The sequence below is a fragment of the Lepidochelys kempii genome, chromosome 13 (genome assembly GCF_965140285.1).
Source record: "Lepidochelys kempii isolate rLepKem1 chromosome 13, rLepKem1.hap1, whole genome shotgun sequence".
NCBI classification, from domain to species: domain Eukaryota; kingdom Metazoa; phylum Chordata; order Testudines; family Cheloniidae; genus Lepidochelys; species Lepidochelys kempii.
This window is the reverse complement of record NC_136392.1, coordinates 12,673,284-12,689,057: the sequence shown is the minus strand read 5'-3', so window position 1 is coordinate 12,689,057 and position 15,774 is coordinate 12,673,284. Positions and strand designations below refer to the sequence as shown.

General features: G+C 43.8%; 1 protein-coding gene across 1 annotated transcript in view; it reads right to left on the bottom strand.

Moving 5' to 3' along the window:
- BMP7 (bone morphogenetic protein 7) overlaps positions 1-15,774 on the bottom strand; it is a 57,586-nt gene that overhangs the window by 12,874 nt on the left and 28,938 nt on the right. The gene's annotated exons all lie outside the window — the stretch shown is intronic.

The following is a 15,774-nucleotide window of genomic DNA, read 5'->3' as shown; positions in this document are numbered from 1 at the left end:
ACATATATAATGTCCTTTAAAAATCTGTTCTGTTGAGGCTATATACAACTGACTAAGGATCACAACGCAGCAATACGTTGTGTGGTAATGTCCTTTCAATCTATTGTTTAAAAGCTAAATAAATAGACACACTCCGATTATTTTGGACCAGAAATTGAGAACAAGAAATCAAAACTAATCAGAATTGGAGAATACTTCAAGGACTCAGATGGGGCTGTGGTAATCATTCTGGGTCTTCAACAATTTACCACTGAGATGAGCTGCAACTGAAAATCTGGTAAATTACAAGGATTACAAAAAGAATGGGGAGTACTTGTGGCACAGTAGAGACTAACAAATTTATTTGAACATAAGCTTTCATGGGTTAAAACCCACTTCATCGGATGCATGCAGTGGAAAATACAGTGGGAAGATAGAGAACATGGAAAAAATGAGTGTTGCCATACACACTATAACGAATAACTCTCCATTATAGTGTGTATGGCAACCCCCATTTTTTCATGTTCTGTGTGTGTGTGTGTGGATAGATAGATAGATAGATAGATCTTCCTACTGTATTTTCCACTGCATACATCCGATGAAGAGAGCTGTAGCCCACGAAAGCTTATGCTCAGATAAATTCATTAGTCTCTAAGGTGCCACAAGTACTCCTCATTCTTTACGCTGATACAGACTAACACGGCTACAACTCTGAAACCTGTCACCATGCAAGGATTACAAAGGTTCTAAAAAGGAATGGATCTCTTTCATCAGAAGCCAAGGCAAAGAAGTAACTTGGATGATAATAAGAAGAAGAAAATTGGGTAATGGTTTAGCTACCTCCAAAAGGAAAAAGTCTTTACAAGAAGGATGGAGACAGCAAGGTGGTGTCCGGACAAGCCCTATAGGAGATTCTTTCATATTTTGTAGTGTGCAGAGGTTGGAGAGTAACTGTAGCTTTTTGAGTAAAGAAAAACCTTGTAAAGGGATCAGGAAAGTTCTTTTATTGTGTTCCATAAGCCTGGGGATGGCCAGATTAATCTGTTTTATAGACTTGTCAGTACAAACTTTTTTAACGTCTTTAATTCACTCTGGGCCCCCTGTTTGCCTGGAACATCATGTGATACTAAAATCTAAAATGAGAGGATTTATATGGCCCCCAAAAGCCTCAAAAAAGTATATGAACTTTACCACTGTGTGGTAGGGAAATATTGTTATCCTTCATGTTTTACAAATGGGAAACTGAGGCAACAAAAAAAATGCAATGACTTGCCCCAGATAAAAGTCTAGCAGAACAGGAAATTGAACCTCATTCACTTGGTTCCCATTCCAGTGTCTTGATCACCTGGCAATCCTTCCAACCTAGATAGGTCAAGCTATACAGTAAGTAATGGCTTTAATCTAAGGGTATGTCTACACTACGAAATTAGGTTGAATTTATAGAAGTCGATTTTTTAGAAAGCGATTTTATACAGTCCCTTGTGTGTGTCCCCACACTAATGCACTAAGCGCATTAAGTTGGCGGAGTGCATCCACAGTACCGAGGCTAGCGTCGACTTTTGGAGCGTTGCACTGTGGGTAGCTATCCCACAGTCTCTGCTGTCCATTGGAATTCTGGGTTAAGCTCCCAATGCCTGATGGGGCAAAAACATTGTCACGGGTGGTTTTGGGTACATGTCATCAGTCGCCCCTCCCTCCGTGAAAGCAATTGTTTCGCGCCTTTTTTCCGTGCGGGCCCCATATTGCTTTCAGCAGATGGTGCAGTAGGACTGCTAACTGTCGTCATCATCCACCGCTTCCGCTGCCACTCTGCTCTCCTGATGCTATGAAGCCACCTCACAGGTCTTCTATATGATCGTCGTCATCCATCGCTTCCATTGGCACTCTGCTCTCCTGGTGGTCTCACAGGGCCGCTTCCGCTGCAACTCTGCTCAGCTGCTCTTGTCTCACCATACCACAGCAAGCATGCAGCCCGCTCAGCTGTTGTGTCCTGGCAGCAGATGGTGCAGTAGGTCTTCAAAACTGGTCATCCAACCACCGCTTCCCCTGCAACTCTGCTCTCCTGCAGACGCCATACCACGGCAAGCATGGAGCCCGCTCAGATCACCATGGCAGTTATGAGCATTGTAAACACCTCGCGCGTTATCGTGCAGTATAGCGCAGAACCAGAACCTGCAAAAGTAGGCAAGGAGGTGATGGCAGCGCGGTGACGAGAGTGATGAGGACATAAACACAGACTTCTCTCAAAGCACGGGCCCCGGCAGTTTGGCCATTCTGGTGGCAGTGGGGCAGGCTCATGCCATGGAACGCCAATTCTGGGCCCATGAAACAAATTCAGACTGGTGGGACCGCACAGTGTTGCAGGTCTGGGACGATTCCCAGTGGCTGCGAAACTTTCGCTTGCTTGAGGGCACTTTCATGGAACTTTGTGACTTGCTTTCCCCTGCCCTGAAGTGCAAGAATACCAAGATGAGAGCAGCCCTCACAGTTCACGAGTGGCGATAGCCCTCTGGAAGCTTGCAACACCAGACAGCTACTGGTCAGTCGAGAATCAATTTGGAGTGGGCATATCTACTGTGGGGGCTGCTGTGATCCAAGTAGCCAACACAATCACTGAGCTGCTGTTATCAAGGGTAGTGACTCTGGGAAATATGCAGGTTACAGTGGATGGCTTTGCTGCAATGGGATTCCCTAACTGTGGTGGGGCGATAGATGGAACGCATATCCCTATCTTGGGACTGGACCACCAAGGCAGCCAGTACATAAACCGAAAGGGATACTTTTCAATGGTGCTGCAAGCACTGGTGGATCACAAGGGATGTTTCACCAACATCAACATGGGATGGCCGGGAAAGGTACATGACGCTCGCATCTTCAGGAACTCTGGTCTGTATGAACAGCTGCAGCAAGGCACTTACTTTCCAGACCAGAAAATAACCGTTGGGGATGTTGAAATGCCTATAGTTATCCTTGGGGACCCAGCCTACCCCTTAATGCGCTGGCTCATGAAGCCATACACAGGCACCCTGGACAGTAGTCAGGAGCTGTTCAACTGTAGGCTGAGCAAGTGGAGAATGGTGGTAGAATGTGCATTTGGACGTTTAAAAGCACACTGGTGCAGTTTACTGACTCAGACCTCAGTGAAACCAATATTCCCATTGTTATTACTTCTTGCTGTGTGCTCCACAATATCTGTGAGAGTAAGGGGGAGATGTTTATGGCAGGGTGGGAAGTTGAGGCAAATTGCCTGGCCGCTGATTACGCGCAGCCAGACACCAGGACGGTTAGAAAAGCACAGCAGGGTGCGCTGAGCATCAGAGAAGCTTTGAAAACCAGTTTCATGGCTGACCAGGCTACAGTGTGACAGTTCTGTTTGTTTCTCCTTGATGAAAACCCACCACCTTGGTTCACTCCACTTCCCTGGAAGCCAGCCGCCCTCCTCTCCCCCCTTCGATCACCAATTGCTGAGGCAATAAAGTCATTGTTGTTTCAAATTCATTCATTCTTTATTAATTCGTCACACAAATAGGGGGATAACTGCCAAGGTAGCCTGGGAGGGGTGGGGGAGGAGGGAAGTACTGGGTGGGGTGGGGGAGGAGGGGAGAACAAGGCCACACTGCACTTCAAAACTTATTGAATGCCAGCCTTCTGTTGCTTGGGCAGTCCTTTGGGGTGGAGTGGTTGGGTGCCTGGAGCACCCCCCCTCCATTCTTGGGCATCTGGGTGAGGAAGCTATGGAACTTGGGGAGGAGGGCGGTTGGTTACACAGGGGCTGCAGTGGCGGTCTGTGCCTTTCCTGTACCTCAGGAAAGACATACGCCGGAGCATATCAGTTTGATCCTCCAGTAGCCTCAGCATTGCATCCTGCCTCCTCTCATCATGCTGCCGCCACCTTTCCACTTGATCCTGCCACCTCTCCTGTTGCTCCCGCCACCTGTCCTCTCATGCGTCCCTCCTGTCCTCGCATTCATTTTGTGCTTTCCTGGACTCTGCCATTGTCTGCCTCCATGAATTCTGCTGGGCTCTTTCAGTTTGGGTGGACTGCATGAGCTCAGAGAACCTTTCATCACGAGTGTGTTTTTTTCGCCTTCTTATCTGCACTAGCCTCTGGGACGGAGATGCTAGTGGCAGCGTTGAAACATTTGCTGCTGCAGGAGGAAAAAAAGGGAGAGTAAAATTGAAAAAGACCCATTGGCCATTTAAAAGGAGGGGCTGATGTTTTCAGGTTAACATGCAGCGCAAACCCAACTAAACCCCCCCCCCAAACACCCAGTTCTCTGGGATGATTGCTTCACCCCTCCCCCCAACACGTGGCTAACAGCGGGGATGATTTCTTTTCAGCCACAGGCAAACAGCCCAGCAGGAACGGACACCTCAGAATGTCCCCTTAATAAAATTCCCCTATTTCAACCAGATGACCATGAATGATATCACTCTCCTGGGGATAACATAGAGAGATAAAGAACGGATGTTACTTGAATGCCAGCAAACACCAGGACCACACACTGCCATGCTTTCTTATGCAATGATTCCAGACTACGTGCTACTGGCCTGCCGTGGTAAAGTGTCCTACAATGGAGGATGCAATAAGGCTGCCCTCTGCAGAAACCTTTTGCAAAGGCTTTGGGAGCATCTCCAGGAGACCTTCATTGAGATGTCCTTGGAGCATTTCCGCTCCATCCCCAGACACGTTAATAGACTTTTCCAGTAGCTGTACTGGCCACGAATGCATCTCAACTCTTCAGGGAAAATTAATCATTAAACACACTTGCTTTTAAACCATGCATTCTATTTACAAAGGTACACTCACCAGAGATGCCTTCTCCACCTTCAAGGTCCGGGAGCCTGGGTTGGAAAGGTACTGTTTCCAGGGTGATAAACAGTTCCTGGCTGTCGGGGAGAACGGTTTCTCTGCTTGCCTGGTGTGCGCTATCTTCAACGTCCCCCTCATCATCATCTTCCTCGTCCCCAAAATCCTAATCCCTGTTGCGTGAGACTCCCTTGCAGGAGTCCACTACAGGTGTGGGGTAGTTGTAGGGGTACCCCCTAGAATTGCATGCAGCTCATAATAGAAGCGGCATGTCTGGGGCTCTGACCCCGAGCAGACATTTGACTCTTTGTTTTTTTGGTAGGCTTGCCTCAGCTCCTTAAGTTTCATGCGGCACTGCTGCTGGTCCCTGTGATAGCCTCTGTCCTTCTTGCCCTTGGAGATTTTTTCAAATATTTTGGCATTTCGTCTTTTGGAACGGAGTTCTGATAGCACGGATTTGTCTCCCCATACAGCGATCAGATCCCGTACCTCCTGTTCGGTCCATGCTGAAGCTCTTTTGCGATTCTGGGACTGCATGGTCACCTGTGCTGATGAGCTCTGCATGGTCACCTCTGCCGATGAGCTCTGCATGGTGACCTCTGCTGATGAGCTCGCCACTCTGGCCAAAGAGGAAATGATATTCAAAAGTTTGCAGTGCTTTTCCTGTGTACTGGCTAGTGCATCTGAGTTGAAAGTGCTGTCCAGAGCGGTCACAATGGAGCACTCTGGGATAGCTCCCAGAAGCAATACTGTCGAATTGCGTCCACACTAACCCAAATTCGACCTGGCGATGTCTATTTCAGAGCTCATCCCCTCATAGATTCACAGATATTAAGGTCAGAAGGGACCACCATGATCATCTAGTCTGACCTCCTGCACAACCCATCCACTCCTGCAATAAACCTCTCACCTATATCTGAGCTATTGAAGTCCTCAAATCATGGTTTAAAGACGTCAAGGTGCAGAGAATCCTCCTGCAAGTGACCCATGCCCCATGCTACAGAGGAAGGAGAAAAACCCCCAGGGCCTCTTTCAATCTGCCCTGGAGGAAAATTCCTTCCCGACCCCAAATATGGCAATCAGCTGAACCCTGAGCATATGGGCAAGATTCACCAGCCAGATACCTAGGAAAGAATTCTCTGTAGTAACTCAGATCCCACCCCCATCTAACATCCTATCACAGGCCATTGGGCCTATTTACCATGAATAGTTAAAGATCAATTAATTGCCAAAATCATGTTATCCCATCATACCATCTCCTCCATAAACTTATCAAGTTTAATCTTGAAGCCAGATAGGTCTTTTGCCCCCACTGCTTCCCTTGGAAGGCTATTCCAGAACTTCACTCCTCTGATGGTTAGAAACCTTCATCTAATTTCAAGTCTAAACTTCCCGATGGCCAGTTTATATCCATCTGTTCTTGTGTCCACATTGGTACTGAGCTTAAATAATTCCTCTCCCTCTCTGGTATTTATCCCTCTGATATAGTTAGAGAGAGCAATCATATCTCCCCTCAACCTTCTTTTGGTTAGGCTAAACAAGCCAAGCTCCTTGAGTCTCCTTTCATAAGACAGGTTTTCCATTCCACGGATCATCCTAGTAGCCCTGCTCTGTACCTGTTCCAGTTTGAATTCATCCTTCTTAAACATGGGAGACCAGAACTGCACACAGTATTCCAGGTGAGGTCTCATCAGTGCCTTGTATAACGGTACTAACACCTCCTTATCTCTACTGGAAATACTTCACCTGATGCATCCCAAGAGTGCATTAGCCTTTTTTCATGGCCATATCACGTTGGCGGCTCATAGTCATCCTGTGGTCAACCAATACTCCAAGGTCCTTCTCCTCCTCTGTTACTTCTAATTGATGTGTCCCCAGCTTATAACTAAAATTCTTGTTATTAATCCCTAAATACATGACCTTGCACTTTTCACTATTAAATTTCATCCTATTACTATTACTCCTGTGTACAAGGTCATCCAGATCCTCCTGTATGATATCCCGGTCCTTCTTTAAATTGGCAATACCTACCAGCTTTGTATCATCCGCAAACTTTATTAGCACACGCCCACTTTTTGTGCCAAGGTCAGTAATATAAAAAGATTAAATAAGGTTGGTCCCAAAACTGATCCTTGAGGAACTCCACTGGTAATCTCCCTCCAGTCTGACAGTTCACCCTTCAGTATGATCAGCTGTAGTCTCCCTTTTAACCAATTTCCTTTTCCACCTTTCAATTTTCATATTGATCCCCATCTTTTCCAATTTAACTAACAACTCCCCATGTGGCATCGTATCAAACACCTTACTGAAATCTAGGTAAATTAGATCCACTGCGTTTCCTTTGTCTAAAAAATCTGTTACTTTCTCAAAGAAGGAGATCAGGTTGGTTTGGCAAAATCTGCCTTTTGTAAAACCATGTTGTAGTTTGTCCCATTTACCATTGACCTCAATGTCCTTAACTACTTTCTCCTTCAAAATTTTTTCCAAGATCTTGCATACTACAGATGTCAAACTAACAGGGCTGTAGTTACCTGGATCAACGTTTTTTTTATCTTTCTTAAAAATAGGAACTATGTTCGCAATTCTCCAGTCATACGGTACAACCCCTGAGTTTACAGATTCATTAAAAATTCTTGCTAATGGGCTTGCAATTTCATATGCCAATTCATTTAATATTCTTGGATGAAGATTATCTGGGCCTCCCTCACCAGGGAAGAGTACAGAAATCGATTTTAAAAGCCCACTAAGTCAACAAAAATGGCTTCATTGTGTGGACAGGTGCAGGGTTAAATCGATCTAACACTGCTAAATTCAACCTAAACTCGTAGTGTAGACCAGGGCTAAGTCACCAGTGTGAATAATAGAAGTGTCAGTAGTTACTACCTGATAGCCGTTTAGTGACTTATATGAAATTAAATATCCAATTCCAGTCCCTGAAGGACAAATGACCACATCACCAAATGTCTATGGAAGGACAATTTCATGTTTCCCCCACAAATGCACAACACTTCTGCATGTGTTAATGTTGACTATTTACAAATGTTGCTGAGGCTCCAACTAATATTACATGTTATATGTGAGGGAGATCTTATAAGCGGGAGGCAGAAGGAAATTCCTCGTGAAGATGCAGAGTCTCTTGCTTTCAGTGGAAGTGTGCTGCTTGTAGGTATTAGGGTGCAGTTCAGATGTATCCCATAACTTGGCATTTTCTTGCTGTTGAGGGCTGGCAAAGGGCAGGGTAGGAGGGGACCTGGGAAAATGTCACCTAAAAAACCTTTTGTTGTTTTAAACAACACTTTTGCTTATGGAAAATCCAGGCTTTAGGCTCCATCCATACATCACAATCTGACTTGTTGGGGGACTGTGCTACAAAGCTGTTTCTTGCCTGTGTAGGGGGGATCACAATATGTGTAAATCAATTACACAAATGTGAGACTGCCCTGGGGTGTAACTAATAACAAAGTTAAGACAAAACATGTTCCATAGGAAACAAAGATGAGAGAACACTATACGTGGGTTCACTTGTGACGTAGGCCAATATCTGCAAAAAGAAAAGGAGGACTTGTGGCACCTTAGAGACTAACAAATTTATTTGAGCATAAGCTTTCGTGAGCTACAGCTTAGTTCATCGGATCTGATTCTAAGGTTCCAGAGGTGCAAGGCTTTTATGTTAACACACTGCATGATTTAACTACGCCTCCTGTCTCCAGCCTGATTAACAAATGGTTTACTTAATCGAGATGTAGCTTGCTCGATTTTTCTTTTTTGTAGGTTGCAGGTTGACAATAATAGCAATAATAATAAGTTACTGCTGTCCTGCAATCTTATTACTCAGAAAAACCAGCCTTTAAGCTTCCCATGCTGATGTGATGCAATCAGGGTAACATGACGCATTAAGTGCAGGGGTGAGTCAGTCTGGGAAATTGTATAAAGTATTTGTTTGCCTGTAGTTACAGTAATGTGCAAACAATAGGCCTGGAGGGGAAATCCTCAGTAAGAGAGATCAAAGGAACATGCTGAAGGGAATTGTCCTTCCCACACACAATTGGAACACTGAGACCCAAAAAGGGCTTGTGTCAAATATTCTCTGGAGAGGTTCACAGCATTAATGGGTTAGTGCTTTTCATTCTAGCCTGCAACCAATGGAGAAAAATGGGCTGAAAACCTGAATGGTGTTGCAAGCGGAATATCTGGGCTCAAGAGGGGAGAGCTTGTTCCAATTAAAAGAAACCTCTTGTTCTTTTAAAAAAACCCTGCCCTTTAAATAAAATGGCCTGCTTACCAAAGACACACAGCAAAATAAAATCAGAGCAGCAACTAGCAGATGGCAAGCCAAGCTCTTTAAACACAATCGTTAGACAAAGTATATTAAAATACAGAAGCAGTTTCACTGCATCACAGCAAGCATTAACAGTTTGCATTCTGAGACAGCAATTCTGTGTGCTTCCCAAACTTGCCCTCTTTATAATTCTTTCCTTGGGGGTGGCTTTACTTAACATACTCCAACCCGAAGTGTTATCACATGATTTAGCATCAGTTCAATGTAACCTCCGCGCCACAGTTCACGCATTAAGAGCTGCACAGAGGCAACCATTGGCTGAACACTAAAAGTTTTATCAGTCCTGCAAACCCCAGGAATTATGCTACATATTCTTGAATGCCATCTCCTGAAACCTTCTCTACTAACTATAAACAGATCTAGAACACTCACAATTTTGTGAACTAAGCTTCTACAGTCAGGACTGAAAGAAATTGCTCATGTTCCCTGCACTGCTTGCTACAGCTATGTTGATCTGGGGGTTTCAAAGGGCCTTATAAACCACCACCCCCTAAAGATCGGGAAGTAGGATCTGTGCCTCAATTTATCTTTTTGAGAACTGGGGACAGAGTTAGGGACTAGATTTTTTTTCAGAGGTGCTGGACACCCACGACTCCAAATGAAGTCAATGGAAGTGGCAAGGACATAGCAATTCTAAAGCACAGAGCCTGCAGCTGGCAAGTGGCTAGTGACTTTAGCTACCATGCTGAGGGGCCTAATCTGAGAATCCTTTAAAGAGGCCTAGTTCTGAGACCATGGAAGCTCAGCACTTTCAGAAAACTGGGCCATTTTAAGGTATCTCAGGCTGGACACCAGAAAGTTGAGGCATCCAAAATGAGAAAGAACTCTTGAAAATCTGGCTGCAGGTGACTTGCCCTAAGACCTGGATGGTTGCCTGGTAGTCCAGAAAATTCCCTTTGTAGGTCTGTCATTTTCTGGACTTTAGGGCCTGCTTGTGCTGACTAGCACACTTGCCTTCCTCCTGCCACATGTTGCTGCAAGAGTGAGGAGCCCTACGTGAGGGACTAGAAGAACAGGTACATACAAGAACAGGGCACGGTAGACGTTGGTGAACAAATGGATGTGGATGTGGGAGGGACTGTGAGTGACCTAGGATGCAGATGGATGGGTAGGTGAGAGACTGAGGGGTACATTAGAAGAGAAAAGAAGAAGAGGGGCAGGAGTGAGATTGGAGGGGAAAGTGAGAGACAAAAATATAGGGAAGTGGGAAGAGAGCACAATGTCAGGGTAGAACTCACATGGCTGATGGAGGGAAAGAGGTAACAAAAGGCAGAAAAAATATACCATGGTCTATGATCCAATAGAAAAGAAATAGAAAGTGGAGTGAGAAGACAAGTGTAAGAAAAAGGAAACAAGGAAATTTCATTGTAAATTATTATTAATGAGAAATTCAATTGCCAATATGGTGCTATTAAATACAATATATGTGAACAATGTTGGATTCTGCTTTCCTTTTGGAATGCACCAAACAGCATGTCTCCTCAAAGTATTTCACCTAAAATTGTAACCAAGATTCCCCCATGCTGGCAAGTAACTTAGGAGGGGATTTTCATAGGCACAAAGACAACTCGCACCCTTATTATGTTTTGACTGCTCAAAGCTATTGCTAACGCTGCTTGCAACAGGTCGTACAGAAAGATAGCAGTGGTGCAGTGAACACACCTCAGAACATGACTCATTCCCATTTTCTAACCACCAGACAATGCATTCTCCATTTTCCCCAAGCTTTCACGTTGCTTTTGATATTGGTTGTCCTCTCCCCTGCTTCAACACCTAAACAAATGCAGCAAAGGAATTAGTCTGTTGGGTCACAGGCAACTGTCTAAAGATATGTTGTTACCACTTGGATACATGTCATTAGTATTGCCAATGCCAAGAATTCAAAGATCATGAGACTGGCTTAAAAAATCATGGTTTTTTTGTTTGTTTGTTTGTTTTTAATAAAAATAAAAATAGTAGGTTTGGGGGTTTTTTCTTCTTTTTTCTTTTGAACTTTTAGGGTACACTCAGGACATGTTTTCCAGCTTTTCTCAGCCAGCATGAATGCTAGGAACTTATTTTTAAATAAAATTAAAGCTCATACTGTCATATAATCACTTGGTTCTATGAGCTGGGCCTCACAGAAGAACACGAATTGTTGAAAGACTCTCAGTGAAACAGTGAGTTAGCAGCACTGCAATAGCAAGGCTGAATAGTATATAAACATCTTACAATTATAGAGTCAAATGCTATAAAATGTAGGGATAGCCCTAAATTATACTGAATGCTGCCTCTTCCTTTGCCTCCTTTCAACCTCCCCTATGCCTCTCTTTCTTCGTCATTGTTACTTTCAAGATGCTTGTTAATGAACACTAATGAGCATTTCCAAATTGAACAAAAGAATGGACAAGAGGAAGAGGGAGCAGGAAGGAAACAAGGAGTGTTGTTAGCTTTCAGTACAATGTGAGGCCAAAGGTGACTGGTGTAACTGGCTGAAATTCGGTCCCTTTGGTGAGCTGTGGTCCTGACAACTCACCTGAACATCTCCTGACAGTAACAGACTCCAAGGAAGGGCAAACAAATACTGCTGCACACAGCACCAATAGGTTTTGAGCAGAAGCTGGCTACTCTGAAGAGTACCCGTGCTAATACTGTGTGACACCGGTAGTATTACATTTTCCAGTCCTTAACTGATAGTCCAGAGAATGTCCCACCACAGATATAGTGGCGTTTATCACTGCCTTAGAGATAAGCGAAATTCAAATAATACAATAACAAAGCCTTGCAATTCTGTAGCATCTTCGGATCACTTCACAAATATGGATCAAGCCTTCCAATTTCCTTTTAAAGCAGGTTGTTAAGCCCATTGTACAAAGGGGGAAATGAGGTACGGGTAAGTTAAATGACTAACTGAAGTTCAGCTGGTGAGTCAGCAACAGAGTCAGGACTGAAACCTCAGTCTCCTGACTCGTGCTCTGCCCACTAGACATGCTACCAAAATTTGTATGCTTAAACGCATCTCCTGAGGCTAGAGATCTGGGCTGCAAATCACAGCAATATTACAAAGAGACCTTTTTTCTGATACTACTTTCTAGCCTTTCCAGGTGTTTCAGCCAGGTAGACTCAGCCTGAGTCAGCAAGGGCAGAAATGCACAAAAATGAAAAAGGTGTGTGTGGGGGTGGTGGTTGGCTGTTTTTAACCCAGCTTGCCAAACTTCTTAGTGCCTCTGAAAAAGTTCCAAGTAAGATTTCAGCAGGTTCCAGTTTTATCCAGGATACTGCTAAGTGATAGCTCCTTTTGCATTTAGTGTTTCTGAAAGTGACATCGGTACCCACATAAAATCTGGGTTCCAAAAACGCAACTTAAACTTTGGCAGCAGTTATCTTGTGGAGAGGCACAACGTATTGTCCAGACACATGGTAGGAATAGGTTTCAGAGTAGCAGCTGTGTTAGTCTGTATCCGCAAAAAGAAAAGGAGGACTTGTGGCACCTTAGAGACTAACAAATTTATTTGAGCATAAGCTTTCGTGAGCTACAGCTCACTTCATCGGATGCACCCTGTAGCTCACGAAAGCTTATGCTCAAATAAATTTGTTAGTCTCTAAGGTGCCACAAGTCCTCCTTTTCTTTTTATGGTAGGAATAGTGCAGGGAAAATACTATCTCAGAAGCTGATGTTTTAAATGCAGAAGTTGCTGTTCAGCAATGGAGTTTGTGGATCACTTTTCATTAGTGCATCATTTGGCTGACTAGGAACCTCTATGATATGCAGAATGTTTCCTGCAGCTAGTCAAGTGCCTCTGATGAGCCTTACCTTGCTAAGTGACACCAAGATTTGTCATGCGTTTACAGGCTGCAGCTGCTCACACGGGGTGCTCATGAATAGTGAACCAAACTCAGCAATATTGTCAATGGGCCTATAAGTGCATTAGTGCACCAGCATGCATAGTTATGGGCAGTTACTCAATCTGGGTGCATAAATGATGGCTTTTTACATGATCACAGCAGTTGCACCTAAAATTCTCTCCAGAAGTTGGAGAACACTTGCTAGAGGACTGGTGCACTACAATAAAACCAACCTCCAATTTCAGTGTGGTGCCATCCTCCCACCTGACTTCAGATCCGTTGAGCAATCGCACTGGTTACTTTCAAATATACCCACTCAGTCTTTGTGTGAGTCAAAGGCTTTAATGGTCAGTGGAGTTACATGTTTAAATTCCTTATGCCCTGGTGGAAACAGGCTCCATTGAATAGGATGCCAAGTTAGGGTGGGAGCAAGGTTGGCATATTTTAAAACATAAGCTAAAATATTTTAGATGCATGTCAAACAATGGAAGGCATGAGGCCACCCCTTATTTTTCATGCAAGTCTTTCGGGCTAGTACACTAACTATGAAGCTGTTGGAAATGACTGAACAACAGGTAACAGCTGCAAAGTGAACATGTCACAACCAAATTGTAATGATCAAAGGTTGTTCAAATAGGGTGAAATCCTAGCTTCACTGATATCAACAGCAAAACTGCTACTGACTCCAATGTGGCCAAGATTTCTCCCCATAGTGCCAAATCCTGGTCCCACTGGTGAAACCCAGTGGTGAAACTGGGGCCAGGATTTTCAAAGGTATTTAGGTGCTGAAGACTCAGTGGGGATTTTCAAAAGCAACCAAGAAGGTTAGGTGCCTAACTTCCATTGATTTCAATTGGGGTTAGGTGCCTACTTAGTGTAAGTGTTTTTGAAAGTCCCACTAGGTGCCTTATCTGCATCTTTCAGCACCTAAGTACCTTTGAAAATGTGGCTGCTGGCCCTTACACTGTATAATGTACTGTATAATGTATTGAGAAGGAGAGCTTTTGGGGAACAGAAATTTACTTTAGAAAAAAATTGTTTGCATGGTATCAATATAATTGCAACAAAGTGCAGACTCCCGAATCCATATCCCACTGGAATGTGATCTGCAAACAATATCAGAAGACCTTTTCAAACTGGAGTGCAGGAGGACTCTCCCAGGACTCACCAATGTCTAACAAATGGACTGAGATCCTCCTCTTGAGCCTTATTTGCTGCGTCAGTCTTGACCCCAATTTATTTGGGAGAGTGGCTTTATATGAAAAGTGGGCTTTATATTTCCCATTTTAGTATCTTAATAAGCTACCTTCAGTGTCTCTTATCCACTCTTGTGCATTTTATCAGTGCATACTCTCTAGCACTCAGAGATTAAAGGAGTTACTGTGTTTTCCTTTGTTGCCGACAAAGAACTAGAACTATGCTTGTACAATCAGGGATACCCTGGTTGTAAACTTTAGTTTCCACTACCATTGTTTGTGCAACCAGAAATAGGGACTTTAGGTCATGCTGCATGGCATGTTACTTGATCCAATTTCTTGTATTTGCAAAACTCCTTCCCAAGTTCTTAGGTGAGTGAACCATGAAGACCAAATGGGAGTTGGACACGAATCACTGGACACTAAATTATGCCCAAGGAAACTGTGAGACATTGTTATATCAGGCAAAGGGTCAACTGCTTTCACAGTGTTTATGAAATTCAAGACATTGCTTCAGGGTAGTGCCTGATGTTTTGAGATTGAAGAACATTTTATATACTTTTGTAGAGGGAATTGTGCCAACATTGAAACTGCAACTTGCAATGAATTATTAGATTCATAGAGTTTAAGGCCAGAAGGGACCATTACATCATCTAATCTGACCTCCTGTATATCACAGGCCATTAAATTTCACCCAGTTACCTCTGTCTTGAGCCCAATAACTTGTGTTTTACTAAATCATAACTTATGTTTGGCTAAAGCATAACTTCCAGAAAGGCATCCAGCCTTGATTCAAAGAACATAGCTGTGATCTTATTTTCACTGATACGGTTGCTTTATGCACATTATACAGTGTGTGGGTAAATGACAGAGCTTCCAATAGTACATTCAAATGTTAATAATATTACTGAGGCCCAGAATTTCAGACATGGGTTTTAGTTTGTGGGTGCAGATATGTCTGGCCAGAAAGAACTGTGCCTTCATTGTGCACCCACAATAAACTACAGGTACAAATATTACTAATTAGATATCTACCAACCTGTCTGAGCTTACAAAGCAGGTAATTAATTGCTCAACTACTAGTATTTACCCATGCTAAGGGTGTCCTTAAGCCTCTGACTGCCAGATACTGGCACAGAATGACAGAGGATGGATCACTCAATAATTGCCCTGTTCTGTTCATTCCCTCTGAAGCACCTGGCATTGGCCACTGTCAGAAGACTGCAGTCTGGGCTAGATGGACTATTGGTCTAACCCATTATGGCCATTCTTATGGTTTATCTGCATTATGGGTGAACAAATATAGGGTGAAAAACTGCATCCATAAAAATGGAGGTTGGAGCATAGCTGAAAACCAAGCCTTTGGCATATATACAGTACTCTTCAAAGGAGAAATGTTTATGGGGCCTCAACCCAGGTCTTTGGATAAATCCTGCTTCTGCAGCTGTGGAGGCTCCTCTGATAGCTGAATTGGTGTTATTCCACTGTATTAGAAAGGTGACAGGATACTGTAGGCCAGTGGTTCTCAACCTGTTTACCATTATGGGCCACATATGAGGCTCACAATATGTTATGTAGGCTGAATCCAATAATACTTTTATGGCCCTGAGAATGTTACATGGGCC